Source organism: Nylanderia fulva, unplaced genomic scaffold, assembly GCF_048542155.1.
Source record: "Nylanderia fulva isolate GAGA-0341 unplaced genomic scaffold, ASM4854215v1 Scaffold2, whole genome shotgun sequence".
NCBI classification, from domain to species: Eukaryota; Metazoa; Arthropoda; class Insecta; order Hymenoptera; family Formicidae; genus Nylanderia; species Nylanderia fulva.
In genome coordinates this window covers 7,576,689-7,594,539 of record NW_028190263.1, presented here as the reverse complement: position 1 = coordinate 7,594,539, position 17,851 = coordinate 7,576,689, and the positions used below count along the sequence as shown (strand labels likewise).

At 31.8% G+C, this 17,851-nt stretch overlaps 1 long non-coding RNA gene across 1 annotated transcript; it reads right to left on the bottom strand.

The window, feature by feature from the left end:
- Positions 1–11,242: 11,242 nt before the first annotated feature.
- LOC146723434 (uncharacterized) lies at positions 11,243–14,022 on the bottom strand. Its single transcript, XR_014924558.1, has 3 exons — positions 13,911–14,022; positions 11,739–11,858; positions 11,243–11,473 (listed from the first exon to the last, which is right to left on the bottom strand). It is a non-coding gene; the product is annotated as an uncharacterized LOC146723434 (long non-coding RNA).
- Between the last annotated feature and the right edge of the window lie 3,829 nt (positions 14,023–17,851).

Sequence of the window (17,851 nt, the reverse complement as noted above, 5' to 3'; positions counted from 1 at the left end):
AAACCGATAGCATACAGGATCTCTACGGGAAACTAACTGTCCTTTGATTTCTTTGTTTGTCGCGCGCACTATGCTATTTCCATTCAATCTTGGATCGTCACCGCGGTACCCTGCCATTTTCTAACGGATATTGTTAACACGCCCTTCGATTCGAATGAAATCTTATCGATTAATAATGCTTGAGTTATTGCCAATTAAATATACGGTTGTGGATATACATAAAAAAAGCATATATGTAATGTAATATTCTCGCTCGTGTATGTGTGTCTGCGTATATAGTTAAAAAATTCTTATGACGTTCGTCCCTGCGTTTCCTTTATGACCTCCTCTCTAATCGACTCAGATATATTTTTTAGAGATTTTTTAAAACATATTTTTTAGAGTACGGTAAATATAATTTTCGTAGATCTTTCTTATCTATATCATCTACAATAATAGAGAATATCTTACCGATACGTTGTGCAACGGCAGAGTTATAATCTATTTATTTTGGTTTGTAAAATATAAATATATCCAAATTATATGTATAACTGTGTCCAAAAATTAAAATTAAAAAAAATAGTTATTGCTTTTAATTGAATATATTATTTGTACTTTAAATAGATATATAAAAAAATATATTTTATGGAATATATACAATATTTCAAAAAATCTATAACCTCTCTTTTATAAATAATATAAACTAAAAATTTTAAATAATTATATATAAAATTAATATAAACTCATATATTAATATAAATTTATATTATAATTAACATTAATTTAAATTAATATTCTAAATAATATTTTAAAGTATTAATTGTAAATATTTTATCAAATTATCTTAAATAATTCAAAATAAAATCTAAAATTATTTATATATGTATATTTATATTAATAATATAATATGATTTAATATAATACAATAATATAATATAAAATAAATACTATATCGCTGGAATAAATATGTAATTTTAATTTTAAAAGTAAAAAGATAATATAAAATTCGAAAATATTGAATTGAGTTTACACGATCGATCGAATAAATCTTGCGAAATATACGTTTTCACAAATTACAACAATGTATAAATGTTGAATTTATAATACATATAGTTAATAAATTATTGATAAATCACGAAATTATAATAAATATATAAGTACACATACTTATTAATTATATAAATACGTCGCAACAGTGTTCGACTATCAAATGTGTTTTAAACTCACAACGTTTTGTTAAAGACATCACAACTTCACTCTAATATCGCATAATTACAAGAGTTAAATTAAGACATGAGATATCATCCGAAAATAGATAATAAAAATTCAATACTACACACCTGATACATTTCCAATTCCCGTAAAAATAAATTATTAAAAAACCATCGCGATATATCTTACGGCATCCCTATATATACTTGAATTATTCAATCTGATAATTACTCTCATAAAGACAATAATCATAAATTATATTTAAATTAGTAAAAAATTTAAAATGTGTACATATGACGTGCAATTTATAATTCATCCAAGCTTTAAAGAAATATATAATTATTTCTTCGATAAATAGACATCGTCACGAAATTATTACATGTCGAGTATCGCAGCACAGAAAAAACAGTATCCTTAAAAGAATGCAAATACTTTGATTCAAGTATATTTTATCCTTATAATGGCGCCAAATATAAATAATTTTGGATAAAGGATAATTTATCCTTAAAACAAAGTGCAAATATTCTTGGTTGAAGCTGAAATTTACTTATAAATATTGCAAGGACAAATGACAAGTGAGCATCAGATGTAAGTGATACTTTAAAATATATATAATAATTTTTAGTTCAAATGTGACTAAGTTTGTTTTTACCACACACACATATGTGATTTTTAAAACAAGAATATATCTTAAGGATAAAATATACTTTACACAAACTTATTTATTATTAGGGCAAATAAAAATTTGTAATTACAAAGAGCATTAAAGGCTTATCAATCAAATAACGTTCAAGAATAAAAATATACTTAAATCAAGGATTCCTTTTTTTCTGTGAGGAGTTAATCGATCGCAGACAGATAATCGTTATAATTATTATAATTGAAAACGATCGCGCTTGGCATCTCTTACTTGTCGCGATCATATTTCGATAGATAACGTAATGATATGTGCAAAGTGGTTTACGTGCTTGCTCGAGACTCATCACGCGAATGACAACAAGGTAAGAACGTGTAAACAAGAAAGAATTAAAACATGCATTTTCTGATGTATAATGTATGCTGCATGCAGTCGCTTTATTGTCGCTGTCTGTCATAGCATTACTGCTCCAAAGAAACGCGATTACGAAAAGAATAATCGGGAAAATAAATGCGTTATTATTCCCTGCGATTATTACAACTGACGACCATTCACATGAATAATTAATTAATTCTCGCCATTAATGACTCGCAAATATACAATAATTTATCGGAACAAACAGGTACAAAGTTCGTGCGATTGATAAATATTAAACAAAAACCAAAACAATAGAAAATAAGAATATTTCTGTTATCTTACAATCCTTACAAGCGACAATTATTTCTTAAATATGCTTATAATCAAAAATAAACTTATAAGAAATAGTAATAATGCGACAGATTTTAAAATTTTCGATAATAATTCCAGTCCTCTCATAAAATTAATCGTACTTTTCAATATCGCATCACGTGTTGAAATTCTCACTGATTTATGTACGTGTAACTTCAACTCTATCATTTTCGTATTTTCTATAATGTGACTATAACACCTAAATGTAAAAAATAAATTTTTTAATTCAGAAAATGACAGCATTTCAATCGCAAGTCTCTTCAATGTAAAAATCGAAATTTTAAATTGTGACCCAACTTTAAAATAAAACAAATCCAAATACGCAGCATTATTTAATATCGTTTCTAATTGTGGGAAGTGATGTTCGTTTCGCTTGCAGTTGTACGCTTTAGAAAATACAGTAATTTAAAGAAAACTGTCAAAGTTGATTCTTTTCAAATTTCAATATTTTCAAAATCTGCTTTTTCCATAAAAATATTTTTCAATTGAAAAAATGTTCTAAACAATAAGAATCGATTCTAAACACGACTGCGCATGTGAATTTTAAATATTTTATAGTTTGAAACATTTTAAAGTTTTCGTTTCGAAATTGACATTGATCTATCTTCGCTTAAAGATTTTTATTCGAACTTGAAAATATCGTGTCTTTAATATATTAATGTAAATGTGGTACCTGAGTTTAAAAAAAAATTTTTTTAACCGAAAAACGACAGCATTTCGATCGCAAGCCTCGTCATAATAAAAATCGAAATTTAAAATTGTGACCCAACTTTAAAATAAACCAAATCCGAATACGCAGTATTATTTAATATCGTTTCTAATTGTAAAAAGTGATTTTCATTTCGCTTGTAGTTGTACTCTTTAAAAAATAAAATAATTAAAAAAAAACTGTCAAAGTTGACTTTCTTCAAATTTCAAAATTTTCGAATTCTGCTTTGTACATCGATGTAACATTCCTAAGCGAATGTCCCGAACCACAAAAAACGATTCTAAACACGAATAAGCATGTATATTTGACATATCTAAAAAGCTTGTCACTTTTAAAATATTTCGCTTCAACATCGAAATCGATCTATCTTCGCTTAAAAACTTTGAACGCACTTAAAAAGATGTCTTTAATATATATTAATGTTAATCTAACAGCTGACTATAGAGAATTAGATTTTTTAATACCGAAAATGATAGTACGTCGATCGCTCGCGTCGTCAGTAAAAAAATCGGAAGTTCAAGTTTTTCCCAAAATTGAAAATAACGCAAATCCAAATCCGCAGTCTTATTAGAAATCGTTTATAGATGTGTGAAGTGAATTTCGTTTCGCTTGTAGTTGCACACTTTAAAAAATACAGCAGTTTAAACAAAACTGTAAAAGATGAATTTTTTCAAATTTTAAGATTTTTTAATTCTGCTTTGTACATCGATGTAACATTCGTAGGCGAATGTCCCGAACCACAAGAAACGATTCTAAACACGACTGAGCATGTATATTTGACATATCTTAAAGCTTGTCACTTTTAAAATTTTTCGCTTCAACATCGAAATCGATCTATCTTCGCTTAAAGACTTTGAACGCACTTGAAAATGTGTCTTTAATATATATTAATGTTAATCTGACAGCTGACTATAAGAAATTAATTTTTTTAATACCGAAAATGATAGTACGTCGATCGCTCGCGTCGTCAGTAAAAAAATCGAAAGTTCAAGTTTTTCCCAAAATTGAAAATAACGCAAATCCAAATCAGCAGTCTTATTAGGAATCGTTTATAGATGTGTGAAGTGAATTTCGTTTCGCTTGTAGTCGCACACTTTAAAAAATACAGTAGTTTAAACAAAACTGTCAAAGATGAATTTTTTCAAATTTTAAGATTTTTTAATTCTGCTTTGTACATCGATGTAACATTCGTAGGCGAATGTCCCGAACCACAAGAAACGATTCTAAACACGACTGAGCATGTATATTTGACATATCTTAAAGCTTGTCACTTTTAAAATTTTTCGCTTCAACATCGAAATCGATCTATCTTCGCTTAAAGACTTTGAACGCACTTGAAAATGTGTCTTTAATATATATTAATGTTAATCTGACAGCTGACTATAAGAAATTAATTTTTTTAATACCGAAAATGATAGTACGTCGATCGCTCGCGTCATCAGTAGAAAAATCGAAAGTTCAAGTTTTTCCCAAAATTGAAAATAACGCAAATCCAAATCAGCAGTCTTATTAGGAATCGTTTATAGATGTGTGAAGTGAATTTCGTTTCGCTTGTAGTCGCACACTTTAAAAAATACAGTAGTTTAAACAAAACTGTCAGAGATGAATTTTTTCAAATTTCAAGATTTTTTAATTCTGCTTTGTACATCGATGTAACATTCGTAGGCGAATGTCCCGAACCACAAGAAACGATTCTAAACACGACTGAGCATGTATATTTGACATATCTTAAAGCTTGTCACTTTTAAAATTTTTCGCTTCAACATCGAAATCGATCTATCTTCGCTTAAAGACTTTGAACGCACTTGAAAATGTGTCTTTAATATATATTAATATTAATCTGACAGCTGACTATGAGGAATTAATTTTTTTAATACCAAAAATGAGAGTACGTCGATCGCTCGCGTCGTCAGTGGCAAAATCAAAAGTTCAAGTTTTTCCCAAAATTGAAAATAACGCAAATCCAAATCAGCAGTCTTATTAGGAATCGTTTATAGATGTGTGAAGTGAATTTCGTTTCGCTTGTAGTTGCACACTTTAAAAAATACAGCAGTTTAAACAAAACTGTCAAAAATGAATTTTTTCAAATTTCAAGATTTTTTAATTCTGCTTTGTACATCGATGTAACATTCGTAAGCGAATGTCCCGAACCACAAGAAACGATTCTAAACACGACTGAGCATGTATATTTGACATATCTTAAAGCTTGTCACTTTTAAAATTTTTCGCTTCAACATCGAAATCGATCTATCTTCGCTTAAAGACTTTGAACGCACTTGAAAATGTGTCTTTAATATATATTAATGTTAATCTGACAGCTGACTATAAGAAATTAATTTTTTTAATACCGAAAATGATAGTACGTCGATCGCTCGCGTCGTCAGTAGAAAAATCGAAAGTTCAAGTTTTTCCCCAAATTGAAAATAACGCAAATCCAAATCAGCAGTCTTATTAGGAATCGTTTATAGATGTGTGAAGTGAATTTCGTTTCGCTTGTAGTCGCACACTTTAAAAAATACAGTAGTTTAAACAAAACTGTCAGAGATGAATTTTTTCAAATTTCAAGATTTTTTAATTCTGCTTTGTACATCGATGTAACATTCGTAGGCGAATGTCCCGAACCACAAGAAACGATTCTAAACACGACTGAGCATGTATATTTGACATATCTTAAAGCTTGTCACTTTTAAAAATTTTCGCTTCAACATCGAAATCGATCTATCTTCGCTGAAAGACTTTGAACGCATTTGAAAATGTGTCTTTAATATATAATAATGTTAATCTGACAGCTGACTATAAGAAATTAATTTTTTTAATACCGAAAATGATAGTACGTCGATCGCTCGCGTCGTCAGTAAAAAAATCGAAAGTTCAAGTTTTTCCCAAAATTGAAAATAACGCAAATCCAAATCAGCAGTCTTATTAGGAATCGTTTATAGATGTGTGAAGTGAATTTCGTTTCGCTTGTAGTTGCACACTTTAAAAAATACAGCAGTTTAAACAAAACTGTAAAAGATGAATTTTTTCAAATTTTAAGATTTTCGATTTCCGCTGTTTCCACAATTATATTTTTCGATTGGGAATGTTCTAAACAATAAGAATCGATTGCAAACAGGACTGCGGATGTGAATTTTAAATATCTTAAAATTTAACACTTTTTAAATTTTTCGTTTCGAAATCGACATTGATCTTCGACATTGATTATTCGCACATTTTTATTCGCACTTGGAAATGTCGTGTCTTTATTATATTAATATCATTTTTTGATGTAGTAATTCAAGTAACGAAAAGTCGTAATATATGTTGTGAAACGTTCATTAATAATTCAATATGAAAATCAGAGAATAGAATGTTTAAATACCTGACGTTAAATACTTTGCGATGATAACGCGCGAATTAAAAGACGTATAGCACTCTTCGTTTACAACGCGGCCGGCCTTCAGTTTACAAAGTGACATTGAAAAGTGGAAGATTGAAGAATCAAAAATAAGGAGAAATTGGAGAGAAAATGTGAGTCGTCGAGCTGCTTTGAATATTGTTGTTATTACAGTTAAGCATTCGAACGCGATCAGAAGCTTGGGAAAATGATTATTACAATTATAATAATTGTTAACTGCGTGATTAAATAACACTCGCAATTAGAATTCATGTAATACATCGCGGCGATAACTATTTATCGAAATAATATATCGCGCAATACTCCTTTGAAATTAGAATCAAACATAAGATAAGAAAGACGAGGTAAAAGACAAGAGTTATATATTAATTTATATATTATATCGATAAAAATAATGGGTATATATTCAAATATATTCTTATAAAAAATAAATACTTTCTCTTCTTCATATTTGTATGGTAAATGTTATTATTTTTACGTAACTAGTACATAATATATAGATCAGTTTTTCATACCCGAGCAGAGTTAAAGTAAAAAAATTTAATATAATAATAAATAAAAAGTGAAGGGAAACATAATTAGAAATAATTTGTAGATACCGGATATTCGAATAAATTAATGTAGTAAGCGCCGAGGATTTTTCAGACTATAGGTTTAGTGAGGTTTAGTGATATATAATCGAAACGTATATGTACGTTTTAATATAAAATAAGGGTATTGCAACTTTTCTTTAAATAATTTTTTCTCTCATATAATAAAACTATATTTCCTTGCACTTACTTGATAATTACTATTTAATTCTCTCGAAAAGTGAGATTTATATAAACAATAATAATTTAAACAAATGTTGTTAATATTATACTTAAATCGAGCAAGTACGCTGCCGTAGAATCACTTAAAGAAAAATTTTCCGCAACAAGATTAATGATTTATCATAACAGGCTAGTAATTCTATAATATATAATCTGATCGCGTATAATGAGGATCATTATCATAATGCTTGTCTTCGAGCCGAATGATCACACTGCCCTGAAATCTGTGATCATTTCCGACTATCCTCTAGAGTACTTCGGCACTGCCATGATTGCACGTTTATGTGATTCCTGTTATTTTCAATCATTACTCTCTCGCCGGTTTCCCGGCGTACCCCATCCCATCAACAGGTAATTGTTATAATGAACAGCAAAATAATAGGTTTAATCCGTGTTGGTTTCATCCTTTGTTTCGAGAGAGCACGCCTGATTCGATAGCCTAACGAAATATGTCTGTGTGTGTGAGACTCACTAAACCTATAGTCTGAAAAAAATCCTCGGCGCTTACTATATTAATTTATTCGAATATCCGGTATCTACAAATTATTTCTAATTATGTTTCCCTTCACTTTTTATTTATTATTATATTAAATTTTTTTACTTTAACTCTGCTCGGGTATGAAAAACTGATCTATATATTATGTACTAGTTACATAAAAATAATAACATTTACCATACAAATATGAAGAAGAGAAAGTATTTATTTTTTATAAGAATATATTTGTTTAAATCAATTGATCGATTGATCAATTCAAAACTTCATAATTAATTAAGGTTTTTAATTTCGCGAAAATTCATCGATTACTGCATTTATATATAAAATACAGACTTTTTTATTATAATAGCAGTATTATTAAATAAAATTATATTTTAGATTATTAATAAAATATTTCATCTAACATGTGTAACATGTATAAAATGTTAATGACTGCAATGAATTCAGAATGAGTTTGAACTGCTATATATTAAAGCTGTTTAAATTCTTATTAAATTTACGACTATACGTATTGTTAACCATTCTAGTAAATCGCGAACATCGGTTATTTCGTTGTAATTGCAATAACCGAAATCAAGATTGATAGATATCGGGATAGATATAGGGATCACTTAATGTTATCGATTTGACGTATTAAAGAAAAGGGATTCCTACTAATAATTATATATCGTCATAACATATACGCAAATATTTTACTTTTATATTGCGTGTGTTTCTTATATGTCAAGTATTATTTGCGTCTCACATTATATAAATACGGTGATATTTAAAACGTTTAGAATAGATATAATAGAATTTTTACCGTAATTCATGTAATCCAATTGCTTTAATCCGGCTATATTTGGCACTTCCGATTCGTCACACATATATCACACATGATATTAAAAAATATTTCAGATATTTATCACTGCACAACACATGTTTGAAGAATAACACACATCTTGCGACAAATACTCACGCGCGAAGCGATGGACGACAATTTGAAATATACTCGCGAGATGCCCGACCGCGTAATCCAAGGGAGTAAATCGAGACGATCGTCCAGCACTAAATTCGACACTCCCGATTCGTCACACATATATCACACATAATATTAAAAAATATTTCAGATATCACTGTACAACACATGTTTGGAGAATGACACACATTGCATTTCGCGACAGATACTGACGCGCGAAGCGATGGACGACGATTTGAAATATACTTACTCGCGAGGTGCCCGACCCGCGTAATCCAAGGAAGTAAATCGAGACGATCGTCCAGCGCTAAATTCGACACTCCCGATTCGTCACACATATATCACACAGAATATTAAAAAATATTTCAGATATCACTGTACAATACATGTTTGAAGAATGACACACATTGCATTACGCGACAGATACTGACGCGCGAAGCGATGGACGACGATTTGAAATATACTTACTCGCGAGGTGCCCGACCGCGTAATCCAAGGGAGTAAATCGAGACGATCGTCCAGCGCTAAATTCGACACTCCCGATTCGTCACACATATATCACACATAATATTAAAAAATATTTCAGATATCACTGTACAACAAATGTTTGAAGAATGACACACATTGCATTACGCGAAAGATACTTACGCGCGAAGCGATGGACGACGATTTGAAATATACTTACTCGCGAGGTGCCCGACCGCGTAATCCAAGGGAGTAAATCGAGACGATCGTCCAGCGCTAAATTCGACACTCCCGATTCGTCACACATATATCACACATAATATTAAAAAATATTTCAGATATCACTGTACAACAAATGTTTGAAGAATGACACACATTGCATTACGCGAAAGATACTTACGCGCGAAGCGATGGACGACGATTTTAAATATTCGCGAGTTGCACGACCGCGTAATCCAAGGGAGTAAATCGAGACGATCGTCCAGCGCTAAATTCGACACTCCCGATTCGTCACATATATATCACACATAATATTAAAAAATATTTCAGATATCACTGTACAACAAATGTTTGGAGAATGACACACATTGCATTTCGCGTCACACATATATCACACATAATATTAAAAAATATTTCAGATATCACTGTACAACACATGTTTGGAGAATGACACACATTGCATTTCGCGACAGATACTGACGCGCGAAGCGATGGACGACGATTTTAAATATTCGCGAGTTGCACGACCGCGTAATCCAAAAGAGTAAATCGAGACGATCGTCCAACGCTATAGATTCGACACTCCCGATTCGAGTCATTCTCCAATTCAATATTCACCCGTTATTTTGCACGATACTCCGGAACATCCTCTTTATAATATACCCTAAAAAAAAATTTTTTTGTTAAGTTAACCTTTCAACTAAATATTATCTTAATTAAACATATAAAAATATTTAATATAAATTAAATATAATATATTAAATCTCTAAATATATTAAATCTCTACATTTTTTTTCAGTGTACTCAGGATTAATAAATTAACGCTGGATACAATTATTTTCTTGCACTTTCAATATTTTAATATTCGCGATACGTGGCAGACTTTGATTGTCGTGCGGAAAATTCGAAATATGCGGCGGCAATTTTTCACGCCAAATTGGATCGAACATTTAATTGTGCATATACGTTAATTGATAAAATGTAGTTAATTACGATCGCGTAAGTTGAATGCCGTGATATTCCGACACTCCCCCGTCAGTGTGCACGACATTTTCGAACATTTATTGCATTCATTGTATACTCTGGACAAATATATATCAACGCCAAATGCGGAGAAACCGTTCATCATTCCGCACGACACTCTTCATGCAATGTGACAACTTTAGTAGTCGGAACAAAAGATTCGAGATATGAGGCAACAACTTTCTGCCGGATACAGAAATCATATGTACGGTACTCCGAAAGAATGCTTTTGTATTTTTCAAAATTAGACGTGTCGCAAGATTTTTTAGTGTGCAAGTCTATTTTTTCAATCGCGATATCCGACAGTCATTTTTTTACATTGCGATATTAATTATTCCGCTGTCATTACTGCGTCTTTATGTCGGACGTTTAGGTACACATTGGAAAAATATAGCTTATTACGTTTGTATACTTAAAAAAATTTGTTAACTTGAAAATCTTTCAACTAAATATTATTTTGTTAATTGAACGTATATAAATATTTAAATTAAATATAATATTAAATTTAACAAAATTTGACTTAAATACTATATGTTCAATTAACAAAATAGTAATTTAGTTGAAAGATATAGTCAAGTTAAGAACTTCGTCTTCAGTGTATGGGCCGATTATTGAGATCCGGCACTTGCCTGTCACTTTATACGTTGTTTCTAAACATTTATCGCACGATGTACATTGTTCTTCGAGCTGCGATAACTCCTCCGACTGCTCCATAACCAGTTGATATGCCATATTTACTTCTTCCGTTGCTGCACTAGAGACTCAATTCCGGAGATCCTCGTTTGATCCTGGAATGTTTCGCCACTATCCACGATGTACAGCTGCTAAATTCCCCGTCTGCAATCGATATCAATATAGACATTAATTTCGAATTTTATTGTTTTTATTTTCTAAAATATTATTAAAACTAATATTATATAAGTTATATAATTGTTAAGTTACATAAATTATATACATATATAATATATTTAAAGTTTAATATATAAGTTAATATATATATATATATATATTGTATGTGTATATAGTATATATATTATATATATATATATATATATATATATATATAATTAATATTATTAAAAATATCCACTTGTCCACTTACGTATTCTCTTAATTAAGACTTCTTGAACCATCATCAAATAAATCTTCAGAGAAACTTTCTTTAAGCGGTTCTGGCATATTATGATCAATAGGTAGATTCATCATCTTCGTCAATTCAGTGCTAAAAAATTAAAAAATATCTCATTAATTAAGAAATTTTAAATTATATCATTAATCAAATTTAATTATTAATTATTGAATAAAATATTCAATATTTAGAGAGAAAAAGAAAGAGAGAGAAGGGGGGGGGGGAATATATCAATATTAAATGTGTGTGTGTGTGTGTGTGTAAGAAAAATTATTTTTATCATGTTCTTGGTAAACGTACGCGCAATCGCTTACTTTAACGAAAAAAATGTTATAATATCCATCACACCACCATTATAGAGCTCCTTTATGTCGGACGTTCACCTATGCTTATATCGAAAAAATATGGCTAATTACGATTGTACAGGTCGATTATCGCGATCCGGCACTTGCGCTCGTAACTTTGCACGATGTTCCCGAACATTTATCAAACGCACAATATACTCGAAATGAATAAATCAACGCGAATAAACGCTCGTCGTCTCGCCCGACACTTACGATGTTTGTTGAACATATTACGAGTAACTGAAAATTTGAAATTTATGGTGCGACAACTTTACAATAATAAATTAATAAAAAGACAGTTAGTACACCTAATCGCGCGAAGTACTCCCAATAATAGTAAATTGGCGCTTGAATGCAAAGATGAGAGAAAGAGAGAGAGAGAGAGAGAGTAAGAGAGACAATACATTACATCTTTTTATATCTTATTAAAAAAAGGAAAACAAAAATGACTCGTAATTTTCTATTTCTTAAAACAAATATGTGTATCTAATATTGAGAGTATAGATAGAGGGAATTTTCTTTTACAATTTACCCTGAAAATCATATGGTAATTGTAGGACAATATAATATTGGAAGAATTTTATAAGTTTCTCTGATCAAATATTTACCACAATAAAAATATTAAAATGTACATAGTAAATTTTACTATGTAGTGATACATAGTAAAATTAATCAAACATATTTTACATCTTATTGTGATAGATATTAATATTTTTATATTGTGGTGTAAATATTAAGCAAAGAAACTCTTAAAATTCTTCCAGTACCATATTGTCCCACGATTACCATGATTTTCAGGATAAATTCTAAAAAAATCTCTTTGTGTACATATATGTATATTAACTTATATAATATTAATACTTATATATATATATATATATATTATTTCTATATATTTAATATATTACAACACAAATCTTTTTACTTCTTTAAGAAAATAAAATAATAAAAATGACTTATCGTATAATATATTACAACACAAATCTTTTTATCTATTAAAAAAAGTAAAATAATGAAAATGACTCGTCGTAATTTTCTCTTTCTTAAAACAAATATGTGTATTATAACACACATATATAATCTTAATATTAGATATACTATCTAATATTCAGATTATACATTTTCTCTTACAAAGGAAGAATTTTCTCTTACAATTTACCTTGAAAATCATGATAATCGTGGGACAATATAATATTGGAAGAATTTTATGAGTTCCTATGAGACTAAATATTTACCACAATGAAAAATATTAATATGTACATAATAAATTTTACTATATTGATACATAGTAAAATTAATTGAACATGTTTTATATCTTATTGTGCTACAATTAATATTTTTATGGTGGTACAAATATTAATAAAAAAAACTCATAAAATTCTTCTAATACCATATTGTCCTACGATTACCATGATTTTCAGGATAAATTCTAAGACAAAAATCTCTGTGTACATATATATTAATAACTTATATAATACTAATACTTATATATTATATAATATATATATATATATATATATATATATATATATATATATATACATTATTTCTATATATTTTATATATATGTATTATTATATATATATTATAATAAATTAGTAATATATATTAAACAATATATATATAAAATACACTGAATATATATTAAGTTAATAAATATATTTTATTAACTATATATATATATATATTTTTTTTTATATGATTATATAATATTTGGTTATATTATAATGTATATATTATATTATATATATTATATATAAGATTAATATATAAGAAATATTCCACTTGTCCACTTACGTACCTTCTCTTGATTAAAATTTCCTTAATCGTCATCAAATGAACCTTCAGAGAAATCTTCTTTAAGCAGTTCTGGTATACGTTATGATCAATAAACAGATCATTTATCACTTTCGTCAAATCAGTGCTAAAAAATTAAAAAATACATCTTATTAATTGAGAAAAATTAAATTGTCATTGATCAAATTTAATTATCAATTCTAATATTCAATGTGCAGAAAGAGAAAGAGAGGGGGAAAGGGGTACCTCAATATATATGTATATATAATAGAAGAAAAACTAAATTATCGTATTCCTGCTAAATGTACGCACAATATTACTCACTTTAACAAAAAATGTTATATTTATCGCGCCGCCATTACAGCTCCTTTATTCAGGATGCTCACCTACGCCTATATATCGGAAAAATATATCTGATTACGATTGAATGGACTGATTATCGAGATCCAGCACTCGCTCGTCACTTTGCACGACGTTTCCGAGCACTTATCGCACGCAGAATATACTCGAAACGGATAAATCAACGCGAATAAACCGAAGTTGAGAGAGGAGAAGAAGAAGAGACCAGAAAAAGAGAGAAAGGGAAAGAGAGAAAGCGGGAGACCACATTAAATTATTGAGAGGGTCCCTTTCTAAGGCACATAATATATATACATACCTATTTCGATGAGTTAGACCTCAATAATTACGGCGATGAAGAACTGTATTATCGTGTTCCTGGTAGATGTGCACTCGATCGCTGTAAACGAAAAGAAAGCTAATATCCATCCCGTCGCCATTACTGCTCCTTTGTCCTGGACGATCACTTACCTCACTTACGGAAGAATATGGCTGATTACAATCGTCCGATTATCGAGCCGATTATCTTGCACTCGTCTCATTTTGTGCGTCCTTTCCGAACACTTGTGCACGCAGGATGCCCTCGAAACAGATAAATCGACGCGAAGAAACGCTCGGCGTCGTCTCCGACTCTCCTCCGATGTTGAGTATGATAACGGACGATTTGAAATATACGTCGACAACTTCGTAACAATAAACACCCGGAGTACTTGACTAATTTGCGATTGGTACCCCTCGCGATTAGATGCACCAAGCGCGCCCTCGCTCAACTGTCACTTGCTTTGCAACTAATACCGAAAAATAAAAGAAGGGCGCGCGATGGTGCACAGTGATCCTAATGCACATATATTTCTTATTTTTTTCAATCTCTTCTCTTCTTCTTTCTTTCTTTTTCCCTTCTCTATTTCTTGCTTCCTTTCTCTTTCCTTTGTATTATTTTATTATTTTATATAATATTATAGATTTTTATTTATGTGAATAGTCCATCTTCCTTATCACTCATCTATGCATTTGTTTATTGCTTCATCTATGTTTTACGCTATCTACACTTTTTTCTGTATCTATGACTCACTTACGCCGCGAAGGGTACCAACCGCGAATTTGCTACTTACAATTAGTTGAAAAATTATCGTCGCAAGTTTGTCCCCCTGATCATTTCATATTTTTGGTAAACCGAAACGGACATCGGGAGTGCCGGACGAGCGTTTCTTCGCGTTATTTATTATTTCGAGTATATCGCGCGCGCGATAAATGTTCGGGAACGACGCGTAAAGTGACAGACGAGTGTCGGATCGCGATAAATGTCACCTACCTTGCGTACAAATGCATATATACACATTCGAATTAAATCGTAGTAGTGTGCGAGTGTGTGTGAGGAACAACGACAATGGCGAGGAACTAATATACTGTGTCCCTGGCGAAATGTATGCGGCCATAAACGAAGAAAAGCAAGCAAAATACATAGCTTTAGAAGAGGAGAGTGGCGGATATGAATAAGGTAAGGTGTATTTTCGAGATATATAAGTTAGCCTCGCGCGGGCGCGATAAAAGCCACTCTAAATAAAGCGGTGTATGTATGGCGATCGCATATACGAGCCGATATAAAATTCGGGGGATGGAACGTCAGCGGCGACGACGACGACGACGACGTCGACGTCGAACATATTCTATCAGTCTGATAGCTCTCGATGGGATACCCGAAGGCGGAAGGTTTGATATCTAATATCGCCCGTGCACCTTTATGTCGTCGGTATCGGTTTATGTTGCCCGGGTAATCTTCGCTTCCCTCAACATCGGGCTAAACTTTCCGCACGTAAGTGGTGCGTCGTGCGATAAATAAAAAACAGGAGAGAGTAAGTATAAGAATAAGTGTCATTTTCTTAAAAAAAAAAAAAAAAGAATTTTTTTAAATTTGTCTATGATAAAACATTCTCAAATAATTAAAATTACAGGTGAAAACATGGCATATGCACGAGGGTGGAACGAGGAATCGCTTTTTTCTTCTCGGGAATGATTCCAGTTGTGGGGCTACCTGTGAAAGACGACGGGCTATTTAACATTCCGCCTCATTTCCCGCCATTTCGCCTTCCCGGCTCCGCTGTCTTCGTCGTCGTCGTCGTCGTTCCGAGGAAACGTTCGCGCTCGATGCGAAAATTGCCTCGCCAAGAATTATTGACTATAAATTACTCGTCTCGCTACACCCTTAGTTCCGGGCGTTCTCCACCGTTACTCATGCAAATGACGGCGGAGCCCGTGGGCTCCGAACGCAGCGCTCGCCACTTACTTACCGTTACACGGAGATCTCCGGGAGACGAGCAAGGAAGAAGTGAGAAAGGGAAAGAGAGAGAAAGAGAGGCGTCCGGGTTCCGATATCGGAACGGGGAGGACGAAGCGCGAATTGCCGCGAATTTACATTTTATTGCGCGCGCCCGAGACAGACTGCCGGGCTCTCTTTTCACTCTTTCCCGGATCTTTATTCGTTTCCTATTTACTACGACGTTGCCGACAACATAGACGCATACTTGTATACGTCGCCGACACGTATTGTTATTCGAAACGCGCGAAAACGGCCCTCGATCTTCAAAGACGTCGATTAAAATATAATTAACCAGGGTGGAGAGGGTGGACATTTTTCTGCAACGTTTTTATAAGAAAGAAAATATTCTCCGGTATTTGTTTCGCTAGTAAAAGTAAAATAATCGTCGATATTTATTTATTTTTTTTTTTTTTTAAATGCGGTGGATAAATAGCCGAGATAAATAAATAAATTTGGATCTATTGTTCCGTTTATGGCGAAAAAGGAGGCGCACGTCGCGTCACGGCGGATCGCGTCGCATCGCGGCCGGTCGCCGGCTATATGCGGTATAGCCGGAGCTAAATTGAATTTTTTTCAATTCATTCCACTTCGCGCGCGGCCGAGACGTTGGTATAGTCAATGGGTATCTGTGCGCGACAGCCACACCTATTCGCAGTAAATTCTCATTATTTTTAAATTGGAAATGAGAAGTGTGCCCGCGAGAGAGAGAGAGAGAGAGAGAGAGGGAGGGGAAGAGGAAAAGTGTGAGAGAGAGAGTGCGGTCGAGCACCTTCGTCGCGTCGCGCCACGTCGCAACGGGTTGCATTATTCCACGCCGATGCCTATACCGGCGAAGGAAGAGACGCAGAAATTAATTTAATTACGAGCCGGGGTGTCGATAGCAATCACCGTTCCTTCCGGTTAAAGAGCGAGTAAAAAGGGCGAAGTTTTCGAGAGCTTTGACCTACGTGTTATTTTTCCTTAGCGGAAATTCTGCGAAAAAGCTCCTTATCCGGCGCAATCTGCTCATTCAAGCTAAAAATAATAATAAAAAAACACGAGACATTGATAAAAATTATTGTTGATTATATTGAAGCTTAATTTGCGAAGCTTCATTTAATTTATTATTTTAGACTTGTTTTTGAATGCTAAAGAAATTGATTCTCTATAATGTGTACGCGCTAAAATATATTTAATGTAAAAAATGGAGTATACGTACACAGAGAGAATTTTCTCTTAGAATTTATTCCGAAAATCATGGTAATCGTAGGACAATATGGTATTAGAATTTATAAAAGAAATATTAATAT